The sequence below is a fragment of the Gossypium hirsutum genome, chromosome D02 (genome assembly GCF_007990345.1).
Source record: "Gossypium hirsutum isolate 1008001.06 chromosome D02, Gossypium_hirsutum_v2.1, whole genome shotgun sequence".
NCBI classification, from domain to species: domain Eukaryota; kingdom Viridiplantae; phylum Streptophyta; class Magnoliopsida; order Malvales; family Malvaceae; genus Gossypium; species Gossypium hirsutum.
In genome coordinates this window covers 51,807,444-51,815,760 of record NC_053438.1, presented here as the reverse complement: position 1 = coordinate 51,815,760, position 8,317 = coordinate 51,807,444, and the positions used below count along the sequence as shown (strand labels likewise).

Here is an 8,317-nt window from a genome sequence, read left to right as displayed (position 1 = left end):
TGACCTAAACCAGGTCAACAACAAAGAACAACTAACAATTATATCCTTGTTTTTTTTTTCTACTTTTCGTAAGCTTCTAGTATGTAATATGTATGTAAAAAAAATGTAAAACAAGCAAACATAACCACAAATCGCTTTTTCACTTATCTAAATAAATCATGCACAATATTACTTTATATTATTTATTTTGTAGACTTTTTATTGTTTTAATTTTTTAATATTACCATCACAAACTATAATAAATGAGAATAACTATATTAAGATTATTCTAAAAGTTAAAAGGATTTTAATTACTAATAAAACAATGTAATATAATAAACCTTTTTAAAAACATGTAATTGTTAGTATACTCTCATTCACACCTAATATACTCCCTAACTCAACTTTTAACTCCGACAAATTTGTTTAAAAAGATGAAAATAATTGAATAATTAGAAAAAAGAAACTAAGAAAATTGAAATCCGTTTAAGATTATTGGGGACAATCATAAGAGCCAATGGTGAGAGTATAACCTCAAATAGACAAGAAATTCTTTTTCCTCTTGTCGATATTTAAACAAGAACTTAAAAAAAATTTGAAAGACAATTTAAAATTGAAAAAAAACTAAATTTTTTTAAATTGAAAAAAAGTCAAATAAAAAATGAATACTATTACGATATTTTCGTTTGCCAACCTGAAATCTAGATATAACTCGGGTTATCAACCCGCGACTCGAGTTTGGGCCCCATCAAGTGGATACATTAAGGGCTCAAGGGGAAGGCTCGCAGGGAGAGTTCACTAGCCTAGTTTGCATGCCCCTGGGTACTCACAAGCAGAGAGCTTGAAGCCAAATGAGTGAACTGGTGAACACTCAGACCATCGAATACGTCTTAAGTCTAGGACAACATATGGGTCGACATGCATAGAGCCTATCTAGGGCGTCACTTCCATGAACAGTAACCATGTCATATAAATATCCAACTCTCCTCACGAAGAGGACACACAAAAAAATACTCAACAATTTGGTGCGGTGAGCGTGGACAGACTTCTGACCAACAGATTTTCTTTCAGTTTGAAAAACCAGAATGGCTCACCCAAATGAAAATTACCCGATTAACTTTTCATCTAAATAAACTGGAGCTTCAGGTTCAAGTGGTCAACACATCGAGACATATTTGTTTACTGATTAGTTTTATGACCCGTCGAAAAATTTGGGTAACGTGACTTACGCAAGAGCTTCGAACACCATTTTCTTCTGGTCAAGAAGTTTCACAACAATAGTTCTTGGCTCTTCAAAAACATATGAGGTTGATGAAGCATCAGATGGCCCTACAGAATGTGAGATTTGAGTAATAACAAACATTTCATCAGGAACTCTTGAAGCAGAATGAAGAGCTCAGGAGAAAGGTACAATCTGACAACTCTACTATTCATGATAATGTGGCCATACAGGAGGAAGGACCACGCATGCATGCAAAGGAATGGCAGAGTGAGATAGATGCATTGCATCAAGATGTGAGGGCTTCGCATCTTAAGTCTTAGGACATGGATTGGCTTTTTTGTTCCAATAATCCTTTGGCTCCAAAGGTAGCAGTAATAGGTTTACTAGCTCATTTCAAGGTCCTGAAGGACATGTTTGAAGGAAGGAGGGATCCGCGAGCTCATCTTAGGTAGTATAATGACTACATGAATGTGTTGGGTGCTTCAAATCCCACGAAGTGCAAGGCTATCTCCATAACACTTAAGGGAAGTACAAAGGATTGGTACTTGTCTCTATCGCAAGGGTCTTTTCGAAGTTTTTCTTAGTTAGGTTAGATGTTTTTGGAGTAACTCAGAGCACACAGGACAATATGAGCACTCTCATGGGTTTAATGTTTGTGAAGTAGAGGGAAGGAGAGTCCTTGCAAGACTACGTAAAACATTTCTACACAATAACATTGAACACAAAGAACTTTGAGGATCAGTGGGCTATTGATGCTTTTATAGGAGTACTGCACGAGCATGTACAATATTTCTTCATTAACAATAGGCCCCAAAGTTTGGCAAATTTGGATGAAAGGGCTCACATGTTTGTAGAAGAATAAGAGATAAAAAGAGCAGTATGTGGCATAGCCCAGATGGAAGATAGGCAATTCTGAAATAGAGACGAGGCTAACAACAGACAAGGGCCACCTCATCAGTCTTTGCATGTACAAAATGGGAGGCAGTAGAGGAGCATAATCAGAAAAGAAACCACATAGGGTGTATCAAAGAGCCCAACAGAGCGCATGATGAGGTACATCCCCCATGGTAATTTTGAAGCCTATACCCCTTGAATGCTAGTCGTGCTTATATTCTGAATCAGGTGAAGAGCTTGGGTATCCTCTCCTCCCCTTCCCCTATGAGGCAAAGTGCAAGATGGTCAAAGTCGAGAGACAGGTGTGTTTTCTATAATGATAGGGGACACAAGACTGAAGAATGTTTTTCTTTGAAAGACGTTATTAAAGAAGCAGTGAGAAATGACGAGCTAGTTACTACCCAATAGGACCAAACTTCACGTGTTGAGGCCAAAGGTTAGTAGAATGTAAGAGGTACGATACACGTAATTTTGAGCACAAATGAAGACTAGGCGACATCCAATGCAAAGAGGAAGGCTCACATAAGAAGCATAATGTCGATTAATACACTCAAAAGATTGTGTCAGCCAGGGAAGTAGAATGTTGATTTTAGTAACAAGGATGAAGAGTTGGTGTGTAATGAAGAAGGAAATGATCCAATGGTTGTTTCTACAGTGATTTTGGGTTTTGAGGTCAAGAGAATGCTTGTGGACAGTGGAAGCGTGGTTGAGGTATTAACATGGGAAGCTACCAAAAGATAGGGTTAAAGGAGGAAGCATTGAAGAGGTCAAGCCTGTTGTACGGTTCTACGAACCACCCTATCGAAGTGAAGGGTTGCATTACTTTGCCAGTTACCTTAGGAGATGGTAAGCATACTACAATAAAGTATGTCCAATTTTTTATAGTGGATCACCCTATGGCTTACAATGCTATCTCCGGATGACCCATTATGAGGATGGCAAAGATGATGGTGGCAACATTTTGTATGATGATAAAATTCCTTACGCTAACGGGAGTAAAGAACATGTTGTTAGATCAAAGAACAGCTAGGAAATGCCATATGCTTTCGGTGAAGTAAACAAGCGAGCAGGTTCAACAAGGGCAGGGTTCTCAACAAAAGTGAGGAATGCGTAAAAAAGCCAGATGCAATAAAAGTTATGGAAGCTTTACAATTATTTATGATGATAAAGGCAGAGTGGTTAAAATTTCATCCGCATTGGCAAATGAAGAAAAATATAGTTTAATGTAGTGCTTAAGGGCAAATGCTGATGTTTTTACTTAGTTAGCCGTAGATATACGAAAAGTGGATCCTCAAGTGATTGTTCATAGGTTGAATGTCTTTCTCGAAGTTAAGCTAGTGAAACAGAAAAGAAGAATATTTGCTCCACAGGTTGTTAAAGCCGTGAGACAAGATGTTGGAAAGTTGTTATCATTAGAGTTCATTAGGGAGGTTGAGTATCCTTACTGGGTTTCAAACATTGTAATGGTGAAGAAGGCTAATGGCAAGTGGAGAATGTGCATCAACTTCACCAATCTTAACAAAGCCTTCCTTAAGGATAACTTTCCCCTACCTTCGATTGATAGGTTGGCCGATGCATCCTCAGGCAATAAATTCATGAGTTTTATGGACGCTTTCTCTAGATATAATCAGATAGTCATGGCCTCAGAAGACCAGGAGAAGAGAATTTTTATTACCGAGGAAGGGTCATTCTGCTACCTTATTTTGCCTTTTGGTTTGAAAAATGCAGACGTGACCTACCAAAGGCTGGTGAAAAAAATTTTAAGGAACAATTTGGGCGAAGCGTTAAGATCTATGATGATGATATGCTAGTAAAGGGTTCTACTCTCAGTAAACATGTGCAGAATTTGACTAAAGTGGTTGTTGTGTTGCAAGCTTATAACATGACATTAAATCTGGACAAATATGCTTTCGGTGTGAAAGCTAGTAAATTTTTGGGTTTCATGATCTCAGAAAGAGGAGTTGAGGCAAACCCAGAAAAGATTCGTGCCATCCTAGACATGCCCCATCCAAAGATGATAAAGGATGCGCAGCGTTTGATAGGAAGAGTGGTTACACTTACTAGGTTTATGTCACAAATGGCAGATAAATGATTACCTTTCTTTAAAGCCTTGCACACTACTTTTTCATGGATCAAAGAATATCTGGTGACCTTTGAAAACTAAAATCGCACCTCATGTCCCCATTGCTCTTAATGTCATCACAAGTGGGAGAAATCCTTTACTTTTATTTGGCTACCTCCGAGGAAACGATTCTAGCTATTTTTGTTAGAGCAGAAGATGTTCACTAGTTCTCAGTGTACTACGTTAGTAAGGTGCTATAGAATGGCGAGCTAAAGTACTCGAAAAATGAAAATTTTATTTTTGCTCTGATTGTTGCAGCTCATAAATTGTGTCCCTACTTCTAGGCCCATCCTGATGTCGCAATGACAAATCAACCTATAAAATATATATTGTCCAAAACTAACACATTAGGAAGGATGACAAAGTGGAGCATCGAGTTAGCTGAGTTTGTTGTGGAGTATGCACTGAAAACTATAATAAATGGGCAAATACTAGCTAATTTTATTGTTGAATGTTCTTTTGAGAAGCCTATTAGTCAATTAGGAGGATGTAAACGTGGCTGATAGCTTAAAAAGGTGGTTAGTCTATGTCAACAGTTCTACAACAAAGACGAGATCAGGAGCAGGGGTAGTCCTAGTTGATACTAGCGAGAATAAGTGACAGTAGGGCTATTTTTTGGTTTTCAAACATCCAACAATGCAACGGAATATGAAGCTCTAATAGCAGGATTACAATTAGCTCACCAACTTAGGACGAGGGACTTTGTCGTGCATACGAGCTTCTAGTTAGTGGAAAAATAGATGAGTGGTGAATATGAGGTGAAGGAGTCAGTTTTGAAGAAGTATCATTCAATTTCAACACAACTGCTCGCAAGATTTGACAAAATACAAGTGAAGCAACTCTTAAGAAAGGATAACACGCGTGTAAATGCTTTATCTAAGTTGGCGTCCTCGATTGTCATTGAATAAAAAGGAAAAATTTTGTTGGAATATAGAGACACCCTAAGCTACAACATCCCACAAAATTTTAGCTTAGATCAAGAGGAGACATAGATTACTTTAATAATTCGTACTTTACAAGAAGAGGAAAGTCATATGGACAAGTGATAACTCTTGAAAAGAGTTATATTTCATGTCTTTAGACCTAGTTAAATGTTTGTACTTGGTACACTTAGTGGCATTTTAAGACATTTTATTTGTATTTTTATAATTTACATTAGGATCTTGGACTATTTTTACATGTTAGATACTTTTAATTGCATGTGGAAGGGTTGTGTTTGGTGGTTTGGTAGGTGTAGAATATGGAGAAAGAAATAGAGTAAAGGTTTGTCGGGGTAAAAGGTTGGATAGGTTGCCATCTTGTATGCTGTGGCAATTCAAGAAGATGACCGGGTCAACATTCAGTGCTTACTAGTTTCAACCCAACTCTACTTGTAATAGAAAGACGTGCCTAAAAAGATGAGAATCTATCATGGTTAAAGGATAAGTTAAATTCGATGGGACAAAATATTCAGGTATGTTATCTAAAGAATGTATGTATTAACTAGAAGTTCTTCTGAATTAATTTTTGTTAGTGAATAAAATAATGTGAGGTTTGTGATAACATAATTAGTTAGAGAAATGATAATTAAAATGGTAAAGATGCCTATGTGTGACGATTACAGTCGAAATGAACACGATGATCTTTTCTGGATATTCTATATATTCTTTTATCCTCAGAGATATGTGTATAATTGTTCAGTTCTGATAGAGTTCTTATGTTGTGAGAATGTTAGCTAACTATGATGTTAGACGAAAGCCCTGTTGGTTTGGTTGGTTTATGACCGGTTATTGTTCAGTTTTGCGTGCATATTTAGAAAGTGTATTATTTTGCTACGATAAAATTCCAGAGCTGAAATGTGGTGATTCTGGTATCTAGACTTTTCTGATTTTTGTGCAAGGAATTGTCATCAGCAAGGGTATAAATAATGAGAGCATAAGCTTAAAATTGTATAATGGAATTTAGTGTAGAGATCCGTAGGCAACAATTGAGGGTAGTGGCTAAGTAGAGACGAAAAGGGGAGACCGAAGGCAGTCCCTCTCAGCCATCACATGACGTTGTGTTACTGGATTGAGGATTTATTTGGCGACAACCATCTTCCTAAGTTCTTCCATTATTTCTTATTCTGTTCTCTGTGAATTAATTTGATCAAAAAAATGTTGGATGTTATTACAAACTTGAATTTTAATTGTTGACCCATGAGCTAAATCTCATAGGGTTGGGATTACAAGATGAAAACTTTTATTTTCTTTAATGGTTGAAGCATTTTTTTAATCTACTATTTCATTCAATTGTTTTTATTTTATAAATGTGTATGTTTGTATTCTCTAGACATAGATGAATGTGCAGCATGTTCATAAACTGAATCAAATTCTAAAAAGGTTGGATTAGTTGGACCAAAATTGAATGATAGAAGTGAGTATTTGACTGAATACTCACAGCAGACTGTAGACATAGAGCAACATTTGTATAGAATGAAGAAAAAATAGTGCAGGGTATCGTGATAAGGCCTACAAATAAAGGCTAGATAACTTGAGACCTTGCTCTTGACAGAAGTGGGCCACTTTAGGTCCCTTCTGAGCAGTAGATTAAGTAAAATTGTGTTGAGGAATTACTAAAAGTAAGGGCAGATTCTTAGTAGTCCCAACCATCCAAATCAACATCGTACGACTTTAATCCGTTGCCGTAGCATCTTTGTCATAGCATTCTTAGTTATTTATTTATTCCCTCACGTTTTATTGACGTAATTATTCTTGTAATTTCCATTGCATTTTTATTCTTGCTTTGCCTTAGCATTTTCCAATATTTGTCAGTATACATTTTGCACTCATCCTTATTATTTTAATTTATCACTGTGCACTTAACTCATTATCATAACTTCACCATTTCTGTACCTAAGCTGATCCTTGTGGAGACAATATCACTTATCACTTTATTACTTGATTCGGCGTGTATACTTGCACGAATCGCATATCATATTCACACGTGACAAGTTTTTGGTGCCGTTGCTGAAGATCTGCAATTTGGTGTAATTTGGTTTGGTTATTTTACTTAATTCCATTAGTTTTTATTTAACTTAGTTATAATCAATTTCTACAGATTTGTCATCAGTGCATGAGAAGAGACATTCCTGTTAACAAAGAATATCCTTTTGACCTAGAGATCAAAAGAACTTTATGAAGAAGGCGGAAAGAACTACGAAAAATGGTTAGGAACGGGAATGATCCTGGACTCAATGATAATCTGAATGGTCAAGATGCTAATCCTCCTGTTCGTCGGGTGATACTTGGTATGAATGATAATTTGAATGGGCAAGGCACTAATCCTCATGTTCGTGGGGTGATAGATGACAGAGATAGACCAATCCGAGAACATTTTGTGTAAATTTTGGATGACCAAAATCCAGGGATAGTCAGACCACAAATACATGCACAATAGTTTGAGCTGAAATTGGTAATGTTTTAGATGTTACAAAGAGTAGGACAGTTTGGTGGACTACCCACTAAAGATCCAAGATTACTTTTACGACTTTTTCTAGAGGTTTATGACTCGTTTAGGCAGTAGGGTGTGCTTGATGACACTTTGCGACTTAAACTATTTCCATATTCTTTAACAGATCGAGTGAGAGAATAACTAAATGCTTTGCCATCGAGAATAGTGGCATCATGGAGTGATCTTTGCCAAAGGTTTTTGCTATGATATAATCCCCTAATATGAATGCCAAGATTAGAAATGACATCACATCTTTTCAGCAATTGGAGGATGTAACACTATATGTACCTTGGGAAAGATTCAAAGATTTAATTCAAAAATGTCCGATGCATGGATTCCAACACTGGACTCAGATGGAGATATTCTATAATGGTTTGAATGCGCATACGAGGATGGTAGTTTATGCTTTGGGCAATGGTACTTTGTTGGATAAATCTTATAATAAAGCATATGAGATTTTGGAAAAGATTGCCAAAAATAATTATTAGTATCCTACCACAAGAGTTGGGACGGGCAAGAGAGCTGCTGGTACTATGGGGCTGGATGCAATCAATATGCTGATAGTCCAAGTATCTTCTTTGGCTAATATGATTAAAACAATGAAAACCCTACTGCAGTCCAATAATTAA

The 8,317-nt window shown here is 36.6% G+C and overlaps 1 non-coding gene across 1 annotated transcript; it reads right to left on the bottom strand.

The window, feature by feature from the left end:
- Positions 1 to 7,918: 7,918 nt before the first annotated feature.
- Positions 7,919 to 8,025, bottom strand: LOC121215129 (small nucleolar RNA R71). The gene has a single exon (XR_005910859.1). It is a non-coding gene; the product is annotated as a small nucleolar RNA R71 (small nucleolar RNA).
- Positions 8,026 to 8,317: the final 292 nt, after the last annotated feature.